The sequence below is a fragment of the Macaca fascicularis genome, chromosome 12 (genome assembly GCF_037993035.2).
Source record: "Macaca fascicularis isolate 582-1 chromosome 12, T2T-MFA8v1.1".
In the NCBI taxonomy this organism is placed as follows: domain Eukaryota; kingdom Metazoa; phylum Chordata; class Mammalia; order Primates; family Cercopithecidae; genus Macaca; species Macaca fascicularis.
Window position 1 is genome coordinate 45,703,652 of NC_088386.1, and position 14,242 is coordinate 45,717,893.

Sequence of the window (14,242 nt, forward strand, 5' to 3'; positions counted from 1 at the left end):
GTTTAAATGATGTCAGATTTTATGATTGAAGAATTTTACCAATAATGAATCTAGTTTGTAATAGAAAATGACAATTTTTAGTCCTGTAAAACGTACTCTTACATGACGCAAAAAATACAGAAACATAAGTAGAAATCAAATTGTAAAATGCGTCCCTATTGTCTCAATCTGGAACTAACATTCCAGATTATATTCCATATTGTCAGAATATCAAAAAGTTTCCGTTCACAATCATTTGTCTATTTCAGAATATCATAAATGCTTGCTATTATATAGATCAACATCAAAACCACACTTTAGAAATTTCTTACAAATGAACATTGCAAAGCATAATTCTAAGAAGAAGTGAATGAATATCGATTGCTACAAGAAAATATTTTATTTAAACATTGTATTCACTTGGTACTTTAAATTGTAAAAGTGGTAATTGTTAGATTAAATTAATATTTTGTTATGTAAAATTCCCAAAATATGATACATTTATTTTTGAAATGGAGTTTGATCACACGAAGTAAGACCATCATCCTTGATTTTCTGTTATTTTATGTCTAATGTCATAGTCCATTTATATTTTTTGACCACATATAATTCATTCATTCATTAGTTCAGCAGATATATTTATTATCTGCTCTATGTAAGGCACTGCAGTGGAATGTAAATTGTAGAAGAGAACAAAGCAGACAAAATTCTCTGCCCACCTGAAGCTGCCCTCCTAGTTTCTGAAACTGCTCTAAATCCCACAAGAAACACAAAAAAATTACTCTGTACTCAGGGATGATAAAGAATAGTCAGGATAAAAGCATTGGCAAACATTATACGCATTGTTATAGCAATATCATAGAAAGAAAAATGATTCATAATAGAAACATTCTTCATCCTTTGAACACGTAGTATGTATAGGTCATGAGTTAAGCATTTTATAGGCATTACCTTCTTAACCTCAAAATCTGATGAGTTGTACCATAACTATTCCCATTTTACATATAAGGAAAGTATGTTTCACTCAAGATGACACAGCTCTTAAATGATAGGTCTTCATTTCAATATAGGTCTGGGGTCCAAGTCTGTGTTCTTAAACATTATGTTCAACAAATTCTGGCTTATGCAAGAGGCAGTTGTAATATAATACATTCTAGAAAATTAAGCCCATCTAGATTTAGGGCTGATGAGATATTGAAAAAACAATAAGTGTTCAGAAACTCTATTGGAAATCTGGCCATAAGGCTGTAGAATTAGCATTTGCACAAGGAACTAAGAGTGGTGCTTCACAATCTTACTGATATATGTGATCGTAATACTTAACACGTGGAAAAGTTGGGTGGCCCAAAAGGAAAGCATTGTTCAAGAGGACCAAAAGAGGATGCAACATTCCTAAGCTCTGTTTCACTTTGATGTTCACCATTCTATTGCATTAATTCATGACATTGTGAGTCATTCAGAGGTCATCTGATTAGAGAGTTGCTTTCTTAGAACTTTTCCAGACAACTCGCATTAGGTATTTGTAGCTGATTCCTGTGGAAAGAAGTTTGAAAATAATCTCATTCTTTTCCAGTCTGAGAAAAGATGCCAAATGAAGGAGGTCAGTAACACAAAGGACATGGGACAGCTGGGAAACAGGAGACAGGTGCTTTGTGAGTCAGTAGTAGCTGGATTCTGCTCAAGAGTTGCATTCTTCAAGATGTCTAAATGTTTGCATCATGATGGAGTGTATTTAGTTTGGAAACCATATAAATTAATACAGATCATACATATAAATTAATGCAAATGAAGTGCTCATTTTGAACACTTTTAACGAACCTCTTGATAAAGTCAACTAAAATTGTGGATAATTTAAAAACAAAACAAAACAAAAAACCTTTTGAAGCAGCATGAAAGCAAGAAGACTATGGGTATCAAAAACAAAGAGAAGCCAGGGATCCTGGGAGTTGTTCAAACACCAAAGACGTCTTTTATCCTAAGGGCAGAAAATGGGAGATTGGAGACTTTCATTGTAATGGCTGCAGAGAGCACAGAGATCAAGAGATAAGATTTAGGATTGAGATTGTTACTCTCTACTCCCAGACAATTACTACAGACACAGAGAGTTCCCAGTGTTCTGGTCTTGCCATTCCCTTCCTCAAACAAGTTCAAGTTATAGCCAGACAGCAAAGATAGCAAAGAGGAGAGTGTGGAGAACAGTGTATGTGGGTCTGGGATTTGTCTTTTCCTTCCTCTCATCTAGATGGACAAAGAACTACTTAGATCTAAAATCTCACCTTCCCCTCCCTTGGGGTCACACGAAAGCCCATCAAGCTTTCTGACAAATGCACTGCTGAACGCACATTCGTAACCCTGTCCAGAAGTGAGCACAAGAATGCACAGTCATGCGCAATAGATTTGCTCTTGTCTTCCCAAAATCCCAGAGACAAGCCTGGGTGCTTGTCATCTGCTGATTGGAACAAAGGCAGTTGCATGAAGGGTGTGCTGATTGTTAAGTTTATTTGCATGCTGACCAGTGTTTACTCATGGTCTATATTTCCTTGGGCAATGCCCTCAGATTCCTAGTGAAGTTAGTTTTAGGACTTCTGTAATTTGCTCTAGCCCTCACTTTAGGTCTTTGGACTCTTTCTGGGCAACTGCAGATGGAAAGGCAGAGAGGACCAGAGACTGCCAGTAACACTGTCTCAGGCCACTTACTTACTTTGAGCTAACACTGCTAGGTCCCAAACACATGTGGCAGGTACTATCATCCCCATTTTGGGAATGTTAAAACTGAGATTCAGACAGGACTAGGAACCCACCAAAGTCACACAGCTAATAGGTAAGTCAGGATTCAAATGTTGCTCTGTCTGACTCTACCGCCAGCTCCTTAGAGCTCTGTCACATAGCCTCTGCCTTTGTGGCAGCCGCATTATCAGCTGCTCAGTTCAGTAACTGGCAGCGAGGCTTCTAGAAGCTATGAAGAGTGGCTGTTCCTAGTGTTAATATCCCAGCAACCTGCCTCATGTTTCAATTATGGCAAGAGTCTCAGTCAAGCTAGGACTTTTAATTGGACAGACTCAAAGCATTTAGAACACTATAGAAAAATAAGATTCTTAAAATTCTAAAGTGTTATTGTTTCTATTTTATTATTCCTTTAGCAGCTAGATGTCTTATAAAAATAGCTCAGTTATAATGATCACAAGAAAAATACTTTCAATTTTATTGAATAAGGACCATGTATAGTAGGGTGAGTAATCTCTAAGTCTTCACGCTCTCCCAGAACACAAGATTACTCATGATTCATAGGGACTGTAACACAGGGTCCTTGGGATCTTATGAATAAATCACTTTCTTTTTCTGAGTGTGTTAATATTCTAATATTCAACTCTTATTGAGAAGGTCAATTCTCTCTCTGCAGCCATTAGCTTCTTAAGGCCATGGAGCACATTTCTGGAAGCCTACTTACCTTTACTCATCACCTTTTTTCAAAAAAACCTGAAACTGGCTCGAATATAATATATTGAATTATGTTTGGGAAGAGTGCTGGGAAAGCTGAACTGATGATCCTCCAAAATATGCTTGTCACCTGCTGTGAGTTTCTGAATCATGCCATGAAGAATAAAGTACTGCCAGGAGTGTCTCTGAGAAAGTGTCAAAAGTGTCTGATTTAATTGTTAACGTAAGGATTTAAGATGCTGTTTTTCCCTGGTGCTAACACCTCTCATTGATTCTGGAGCGTTTCCATTTGTTGTTTAACAGAAACAGCCTCGGTATTTATAGCCCTATCACTCTAGAAGGGAAGCATTTGCAATTTGCACTTTCAATTTTGACTCCTAGACTTCTTTTTCTTTAAACACCCTTCAAATGAGTGTCAGACTGCAATTCAAAGAATGCTTTGCAAGAGGTTGCACAAAGCAATTCTCATCCCTATAGGTGAACATTTCAGAAGAACCCCCATATTTCTTTGCTAATTGAAATCTAAACTCATGAGCCCTAGTTAGCCTCAATCCCACTATTGTCAGGGCTTGGGGGAAGATTTGTATGTGTGTGTTCTTGTGTGCATGCTGCGACTGGAGTCATACCCTGTGGCAGATTGCTTTATCTAAAAGTGGTCACATCCGTACGTATTTATATTCCATTCCACATGCTTTTCTTACGATGTGATGTTAGCATTCCTCCATCAAGATATGGGGTCTTTGTTTCTTCGTCTTGAGCTTGAGGGGATCTTTGTAAATCCTTTGGTCAATATAATGACATAGAAGTGGTGCTGCATGACTTCAAAATGAAGTCATTAAAAGCAGGACATATTCTACCTATCTCTTTCTCTCTCTCTCAATACTGCCCTTTAGCCACCATGTTATGAGGAAGCCCAGGACACATGGAGAGGCCATAAGTGGATGTTCTAGCCCAAAGTCCCTGGTAAACATTAGCTGATACTCTAACCATCCAATGGGTTCTTTTTGTCCACTGCCTGGGTAGACCCTATTTATCAAGGCAGGGGAATCACAATAGAGAAAGAGTTTAATACACATAGAGCCAGATGATGGGAGACTAGAATTTTATTATTACTCAAATCAGTCTCTTCAAAGGCTCAGAGGCTAGGGATTTTTTCAAAGGTATTTTGGGGGAAGAGATGGAGGTTGCTAGGCAATGGGTGCTTGCTGATTGGTTGGGGCTGCAGTTATAGGGGTGTGGGAAATGTTTCTCCTATGTGCTGGGTCACTTCTGGGTGGGACCACAGGGATGGTTGGCTGGTCCAGGTAGAGTCATCAGTAGTCAGACATGCAAAGCACCTGAAAAGGTTGTCTCAGAAGGCCAATCTTAGGTTCTACAATAGTGATGTTATCTGCAGGAGTAATTGGGGAACTTGCATATCTTGTGACCCGAGGAATAATGGCTGGCAATTCTTTATGTCTACACCTTAGTAGAATTCAGTCTCCTCTATCCTCCTAGCCTAGTGCTCTTTCATTAGCTTTGCAAAGGCAGTTGAGTTTTGGGGAAGGGCTATCATCATTTAAACTAGAAACTAAGTGTCTCCCAAGATTAGTTTGACTTAAGCCTAAGAATAATTAAGGGCAGATTGAAGGCTAAAGGCAGGATGGGGATTGGCTAGATCAGCTCTCCCTTACTACCATAATTTTATCACTAATAAAATTTATGCAAAGGTGGTTTCAATTTCATGACTTCAACCTCACAAGAGACTTAGTCAAAACCAGTCATAGGTCAAGCCACACCCTAATGTAACTGCTCAAGGGGTTCACCTTGCCTGCTGCCTAGGGACAGCCAATTTACCAAGACATGGGAATTGCAATAGAGAAAGTAATTCACACAGAGCTGGCTGTGTGGGAGACCCAAGTTCTATTACTACTCAAATCAGTCTCCCCAAACATTTGAGGTTCAGGATTTTTAAGGATAATTTGATGGGAGTGGGGTGGGGCAGTGAGTCAGGAGTGCTGATTGACTAGGTCAGACATGAAATTATAGGGAGTTGAAGCTGTCTTCTTCTTGTGCTGGGTCAGTTCCTGGGTGAGGGCCACAAGATCAAATGAGCCATTTTATCGATCTGGATGATGCCAGTTGATCCATCAAGTGCAGAGTCTGCAAAATATCTCAAGTACTGTTCTTAGGTTTTACATTGGTGATGTTAATCCCCAGGAGCCATCTGGGGATGGTCAGAATCTTATATCATTCAGTTGCATGACTCCTAAATATGACTCACAAATATATTTGTGAAATGATTGATCTCTAAATTGTGCCATAACAAATCTTCCCAAAAGGTAATAACTTGAAACAGCAATAATCATATATTATCTCCCACAATTTCTATGGATGAGTGAAACCACCACTGAAAAATTATAACTGAGACAGTGAAAGAGATCTGACCCGGGCAACGTCATCTTGCTTCTAACCTCCAAGCTATCCTTGCTCATGTTGTTTTCTGAAGGAAAAAGAAGGAGGAAGGTGATTTTTGACTGTAGAACACTTCTGAGCATGGAAAGCACATCTGATTAAAGACTTTATCCAGTCAGAGGGAAACCGGGGACATAGGAAACCATAGGGTATAAATCAGAAGGAAAAATGGGAAAAATCCAAAGGAACATTTTGCTTCCCTGGAAATTATGCCGAGCCAGCTCTTTTGAAGACGCTAACGGCTACGAAAATCACAACCATTTCTAAGTCACCCCAGAGCTCATATAAAATAGCCAGATCCTATGACAGGTTGCCTGCTTTGTTTCTTTTGCTTAGTTCTGAGGGTTTATAAGAGGAAGAGTGAAACCACCAAGCCTAACTTTTCTCTAAGGTGGGTCAATTGACTGCTCACCATAGGCAAACTGCAGATTTTGCAGGCCCCTGGAAAGTTGTAATTGCAGATTGACTCCTCCATCCTAAGAGGAGGAGGAGTAAAGCTGCTCACTAGGCTCCAAGCTGGGTAGAGAGCCTGGTCAAACTGTTGGTGCCTCATGACTCAGGAGTCCAACAGCAAGACACCTTGTGAGAAAAGATTGGAAGCACTGCCAGAGCCCTGAGGACTTCCCAGCAAGCCTAGGCATGTGAATGCCTAGGAGATGGCCAGCTGGAAAGCAATCTTGGGTCTCAAAGGATTTCTCTGCTCTCTTGTGAAAAACAATAATCTTCACTTCCGGCAATGACCCTATTAAAAATCTCACTTCGGTGGTCTCTAAAGTTCTTTCAATATCTAAAAAAATTTTGGCATGGTCTTATATCACAACTATGGCCAAGAGGAAGCAAATAAAGTCTGGAAATCTTAATAGTTTTTTTTTTTTAAATTAAAGAGTTTCTAAGATTAACTTCTCTCTGCAACTTACAGCTTCTTAAAGTAGAAAAGATAAAAGTGTCATCTAAACAAAAATGCCCCAAACTAAAGCTGGCTTAAATGGGGAAAACTCATAGAGTTACTTGTGTTTTAAACACATATACAATATAAATGGTGTCAAAAGTTTAGAATCTAGAATTTTAAAGTCTGTTTAATGTTATCTACGGAATACATTCTAAATCTGAAAGCAACACAAGAACAATATTTCTCTTAGTGCTTATTTCAGGTTTCTTTTGCCCCAAATTAATTGGGAAGCAGGGAAAAATAAAAAAATTAAAAATGCTTCATCCAACCACAAGGAGACAGCCAAACACTCTTGGCCAAGCTATTTACCTGGGCAGCCTGCACGTAGAGAGCGGAAATGGATCTCTCTTCTTCCCTTCTCTCTGATAAAAGAATACTGAGCTTTTCTTTGAATGAAAGAAGAATCTCTACCTTCATAGTGAGACATAACTTTAAGGAGGAAAATAAAAATACTCCTTGGAAAGTACATAGTTATATAGTTAAGGGTTTTTTTTCCCCCCTTAACAGAAAATTTATAAACCTACCAAAACATGAACATTATCAAAAGATCAGGGACAAACATCTTTGCCATATTTATAGATTTTTTTAGAGACAGCTTATTCAAATCACCCAAAAGAAAAATGACTTACAACCTAGTAGAAAAAATGGCAAAAGAATGTGAAGTGGCAATTTACAGAAAGCAATATAAATAGTTATCATACAAGAGATGTTCAGTTTCACTCATTCATGAAAACGCAAATAAAAAAATAAATGGGATATCACGTTTTACTTCTCAGGAAGACAAAAAATTAAAAGTTTGAGGTCATCTGGTGCTGTTAGAGATCTGGAAAATGTCAACTGTCATACACTGTGAGATAATAATTTGGTATAATTTTACAACAGGAAAATTTGCCAATACCTATCAAATTATAAAATAAACATACTTTTGACCTAATAATTTTACTACATATACACACACTCAAATAAAGTTTACTTCTAAAAATGCCCCTGAATATACATGAAAAAAGTTTATGTTAATATGTGTGTTTAGGCCGGGCACGGTGGCTCACGCCTGTAATCCCAGCACTTTGGGAGGCAGAGGCGGGTGGATCAGGAGGTCAGGAGATCAAGACCATCCTATCTAACACAGTGAAACCCCGTCTCTACTAAAAGTACAAAAAAATTAGCCGAGCCTGTTGAGGCGGGTGCCTGTAGTCCCAGCTACTGGAGAGGCTGAGGCAGGAGAACGGCGTGAACCCGGGAGGCGGAGCTTGCAGTGAGCCAAGATCTTGCCACTGCACTCTAGCCTGGGGGACAGAGCAAGACTCCGTCTCAAAAGAAAAACAAAAAAAGTGTGTTTAATTATGTGTGTGTGGCATGGCCTTATCTTCACACATGCGGGTGTCCATTGCAGCCCTGTCTGTAAAACATTAAAACTAGATACAACCAAAGTCCATCTGCAGGGATTAAACAAATTGTGGGACTGTAAAATAATAAATCACTGTAAAGTCATTAAAAATAATAAATTAGATCTGTATGAAATTATTTGGAAATATCACATAATGCAAGTGAAGAAAGTAAAATGTAGGACAGTCTATCTAGTATGATCATTTTGTTATAAAGTCAACATACAAATGTGCAGGGAAAAGAAAGATACAGGTACATGCAATATCCCGGCTTCCTGCACCCCACTGTAAGATATATAAAACTGTCAATCAGTTACACTTTGGAGAAAGTCTGGGAGGTGGGGATGAAAGAAAATAATTTTATTTTTTTGATTTGTACATTTTTGTATATTTCTAGCCTCATACATTGTTGATTTTATAAAAATACGAAAAAGTTATCTGAGACGGAAAATTATCCAACTCTTGTTTTCTCCTTTGAACTTCTCTGCATTAAATAAATATTAACTAGTACGTTAATATATATATTTTTTCCTGGCTCTTTTTCTTGCATGTCGAAAATCAAAGTTAAATTTCTCTGCCAGTTATATAATTAAAGCCTGTCAGATTCAAAGAGAAATTACGAAAACTTATTTTCTAAGAAAGGGAGGACGTAAGGATGCACCACTGATGATCTTACTCTTAATAAATCCCTGTCTTTAAACAGCAATAGGTTTTCTAGCCAATCTTTTAATGTGATTCTTCTGCTCATGCCAATTCACGTCTGGGGATGGTTTCGCTGCCTTTAAACACTAAAGAGTTGTCAGGCAAAGGCTCCAAGTCGGGTGTCTTCAGGACAGACATTGAAACACAGAAAGGACCAAAAAAACAGAAGTAAAATAAACCTGAGAACGTAAATAAAATGGACAAATTCCTTTAAAGGTAAAAATTAGCAAAACTACAACATGAAAGAGAAATTCTGAATAGTTTTATAGCTATTAAACAAATGGAATTACTAAGTAAAATCCACTAACAACTACTATACTATTATATGTGCTAAAATCTAAAAACTGACAATAGCTAGAATGATCTATATGGTAATTGATTAGGAGACATTAATATGAATTCACATTAGATTAATGTAGACATAGAGATAGATTATATGTAGAAATATTTATCGATTATATACTGCTGGAGTGAAAGCACACAGACATCTGTATAAAAAGGATCATTATCTCTTACATCATAGCATATTAAAAAATGAACTTAAAATAGATCACAGACCTGAAGGTAAAACTTAACTATAAAACTTCTTGTAAAAAAAGAATAAAAATCAAAATCTTTGTATCCCTGGGATAGGCAAAGATTTTTACACAGAACACACAAAGCACAAAATAATAAATTGTAAAAATTAAAAAATTGTATTTTATCAAATGAAAACCTTTTTCTCTTTGTAAGACAACATTATGAACATTAAAAAGTAAGCCACCGAGTGAGCGGAAATATTTGTAATATGTAGATCTGACAAAGGACTTTATTCAGAATACATAAAGATATATCACAACTTAATAATGAGACCAACCAGCTACTTAATAAATGAGGAAAATATTTGAAAAGACATTTCAAATATGTGAGGGCAAAGGGTATACGAGACATCTCTGTAATTTCCTTTCAGTTTTGCTGTGAACCTAAAACTGCTCTAAGAAAATAACGCCTTTTTTTAAAAAGTAGGCATTTTATAGCATAGGCTAAAACCGCATATGCAACCATGACACAATTCTATGGATACACACACATCATATGTAAATGTTCTTTGACTGGGTCTTAAAAAGTAATATAAAATGAAATAAAGAAAATCAAATAATTTCTAATCAATCTGTTTACAATCCTGGGGATTTTTCATTTAGCTACACTTACTGCAGAGATAACATAAGATGCAAGAGACAAACCAAAAAAAAAAGAAAGAAAGAAAGGAAATAAGAAAGAAAGTCCGTTAAGCAGAATTTACGTTGTCACACATTTATAGCCCCACCAAACGGGTACATTTGTTAACAGCTGATGAACCTATGTTGACACATCATAATCACTCAAACTCCACAGGTTACACTGGAGTTTGCTATTGCTGTTGTACATACTATGGGTTTTGACAAATGTCTAATGACACATATCCATTATTATAGTGTCATACAGTTTCACAGCCTTAAAAATCCTCTGTGCTCCAGGTATCCATACCCCAAACCCCAACCCTTGGTAACCACGGATCTTTTCATGGTGTCCATAGTTTTGTCATTTCCAGATGTCATGTACTTGGAATAAAGAGTATGTAGCCCCTTCAGATTGGCTTCTTTCACTTAGCAATATGCATTTAAGTTTCCTCCATGGCTTTTCATGGCTTGATAGCACATTTGTTTTTAGTGCAGAATAATATTCCATTGTCAGAATGTATGTACCACAGTTAATTTATTTGTTCACCTACTGAAGGACATCAGCATCATGGTTACTGCCAAGTTTTGACAATTATGAACAAAGTTGCTGTAAATATATATATAAAAAAGAAAAGACATTTCAGAGAAGAACATATGACATCCAATAAGTACATTTAAAAGTAGTCAACATCATAAGTCATCAGAGAAAAAAGTTAAAATCACAATGAGATACCTCTATATACTCATTAAAATAGCTAAAATTAAAATGACTATCATCAAATGTTGGTTGGAATATAAAGCAACTAAAAATGGTATTTTCTTAGGAATAAAAAATGGTAAAACCATTTGGAAAAATGTTTGACAGCCTCTGCTAAAGCTGAACATATATCTACCATTAAACCCAGATATTCTACTCCTTGATATTTGCCTAAGATGAAAACATATAGCCACACAAAAACTTGTACACAAATGTTTATGGCAATTATTTTTTGATAATGAAAAATCGGGGGGAGGGGACCCAAATGTCTATAAAACAGATGAATGTGTAAACTGCAATGTGTCTATACAAAGAAATAACAATTAGCAACAAAAAGATCAAACTACTAATTTAGCAACATAGATGAATCTCAAAATTATGTTGATTGAAAGAAACAGTGCATTCTGTATTTTTATACTTTTGTACAAAATTTAGAAAATGCAAATAATCTATAATGACAGAAAGTAGACCTGTGGTTGCCTGGTGCCAAAGGCAATGTGTAAAGTCAATTTTAGAGAGGAAAGAGGATTTGGGGAGGGAGATGGTGATAAAAATGCTGTCTCCATTGTAGTGACGGTTTCTTGAGTGTATATGGGTGTCAAAACTCACGTAATTGTATTTACTGAACATAAATTATATTGCAATAAAGTCTTTTAAAGAGTCATTTACCTGCTATTTTAGACAGAAATCATCAAGAATTGAGAGAAACATACGCAAGAGTTGGAGTAAAAGGTGGAGCCAAGGTTTAGTCCTATCTGGTAAATATCAGAAAGACAGAATCAAGAGAAAGATATCTTTGGTCTTAACTGCAAGAGATGGCGACTTACCAGGTCTGACACTGATGTGTTCAAAGGTTCTGGAGTCGTGATAGGAGATGTTATCTCACCAAGTTGCTTTCTGTGATCCATTCCTTCTTTAGCTGATCCCCATACTCCCTGCCCCTGAAGCTATATAGATTCCAAGGTTAACACCCATCTTAGAACTCTACCAAATAAATAGTAAGATATTATCTGTTAAGCCAATGTTTCAAGTAGTGATGTCTAAAAATCATTTAATGTCCTCTTCCTTCAACACCCGACCCCAGTTGAGACATTTGACTTTCAACAGGGTGCTCCCACATTTACTAGAATCCACACTGTAAACTCTCTAAAGGTGTGAGTCACGGCACTAAGGCTGATGAAGGGCAGGATGAGTTCAATCAATGGAGCTTTTAGCTTGGCTGCTGCAACCATGAGATATTTTCCCCTCTAACAGTAAGGTCAGCCCTACCAAACTGTAAAAGAATGAAGACCACGACTTTTAGCAAATGCAAAATCACCCACACAAAATCAGAGTGTCCCCAGGACAAATGGCACCTTTGCTGGACATCTTCTGAGTTCTACCATTGTTGTCATCTTGTGCTTCAGTAGGGGACTCAGGTGCAAAGGTAGGGCACACCTGCCCCAGGTGACCTCCTCAGAACCCTGACCTATTTCTTTCAACTACTTGCCCATATGCAAAGGCAACCTAGTAGAATCAAAAGAGTTTCTTTTTAAAGCAGGTGTGTGACTTTGTGTGGGCAGCTTTTTAACTTCTCCCTGTGAGAAATGCTAACATCTTGAGCAATCAAAAATTATATAGCATGTGTAGCAATTGTTTCACAAGCTAATAATTTTTCTCCTCCCCTCCTTTTCCCTTCCCTCAGTGCAAGCTGTAGTGGCTTGAATTGTGTGCCACAAAAAGATACACTGAAGTTCTGATTCCCAGTACCTGTGAATGTGACCTGAATTGAAAACAGGGTCTTTGCTGATGTAATTAGTTAAGGATCTCCAGATGAAATCATCCTGGACTTAGAGTAAGCCCTGAATGCAATGAGTGGTGTCTTTATAAGAGGAAAGGACACGCAGAGGAAAGGACATGCAGAGACACAGAGAAGAAGGCCATGTGAAGATAAAAGGCAGAGAGGAGTGACGCAGCTGCAGGCCACGGAGCACCAAGGACCACTGTGAACCACCAGTAGCTAGGAGGAGGCAGGAGAGGTTCTCCCCTAGAGCCTTCTGAGGGAGCACGGCCCTGCTGTCACCTTGATTTCTGACTTCAGGCCTCCAGAACTGTGAGAGAATACATTTCTGTTGTTTTAAGCCAGCCAGTTTGTGGAAATTTGTTATGGCAGCCCTAGGACACGAAATATACAGAACAATCCTGTATCGGTGCACCCAGAGCACCAGTAATATTTAATTTAGACCATGTCCCAAAGCTATGTCAGAGGAGCAAAGAACTAAAATTATGATCACTAATTTTTCATGCTGGATGCAGTGGCTCATGTACTTGGGGAGGACGAGGCAGAACGATGGCCTGGGCAACACAGCAAATTCTCTCTACAAAAATATTTTAAAAAATAAAAAATTTGCTGGGTGTGGTGGTGCATGCCTGTAGTCCCAGCTACTCAGGAGACTGAGGTGGGAGGATCACTTGATCTTGGGAGATCAAGCCTGCAGCTGCAGTGAGCCAGATTATGCCACTGCACTCCAGCCTGGACAACAAAGTGAGACCCTGTCTCAAAAAAAAAAAAAAAAAAAAAGTAAATCTAGTTTAAGGTAGAAGCCAAATATTAAATGATATCATGTAGAGAAAAACCAAGAGCTGTTAAAATTGCATAGTGGTACAAGTATTTTGAAAAACAACCTGGTATTATCTTGTAAAGCTGAAGATGTGCACATCCTTTCACAGAACATGACTGCAGTAGAGAAACCGTTGCACATATTGGCAAGTGTAGGAATCTTTCTCAAATGTTGTTTCTGATAGCCACAAACTGGAAATAATCCAGATGTCCATCAACAGAATAACAGTACACAAAATACACTGTATATTTACAAATAAAGTGTTATTCTACAGGGCATATTCATAAAATACAGCTACATGCAACCAACTGGATGACTTTTTCAAACATGATGTTGAATCAAAGGCAAGAATATATACATCGAGAGAGCATGATTTCATTTATATAAAATCTTGAAGATAGTTATCAAACGTAAATTACGTTATTTGAAGATGAATACTTGGGTAGCAAAACTATAAAGCAGAACAAGATAGCGATTAATATAAAATTCAGGATAGTAGCTAACTCTAAGAGGGAAAGTCAGTGGTTATGACAGGGAAGAAATATACAGGGCTGAGGGGAGGGGTGGGCTTTTATTGCATTGGTAACTTTCTTTTTATTTGATTGGGTGGTGGTTTCGTGATTATTTATGTTTTTTCTATACCTTTATTCATTATATTCTTTTTCTTAATATAAAGTATTTTTAAAATAATTCTTTTGAAAAATGATAAAGGATAAAAAAGGAATGAAACATATCAGCAGAAGCATAAAATGTTCCTATTCACGTTGAAGAAATGTATA

At 37.4% G+C, this 14,242-nt stretch overlaps 1 long non-coding RNA gene across 1 annotated transcript; it reads right to left on the reverse strand.

Moving 5' to 3' along the window:
- Positions 1-9,686: 9,686 nt before the first annotated feature.
- On the reverse strand, positions 9,687-11,812 carry LOC141408139 (uncharacterized). The gene is made up of 2 exons (XR_012420940.1): positions 11,691-11,812; positions 9,687-10,713 (listed from the first exon to the last, which is right to left on the reverse strand). It is a non-coding gene; the product is annotated as an uncharacterized lncRNA (long non-coding RNA).
- Between the last annotated feature and the right edge of the window lie 2,430 nt (positions 11,813-14,242).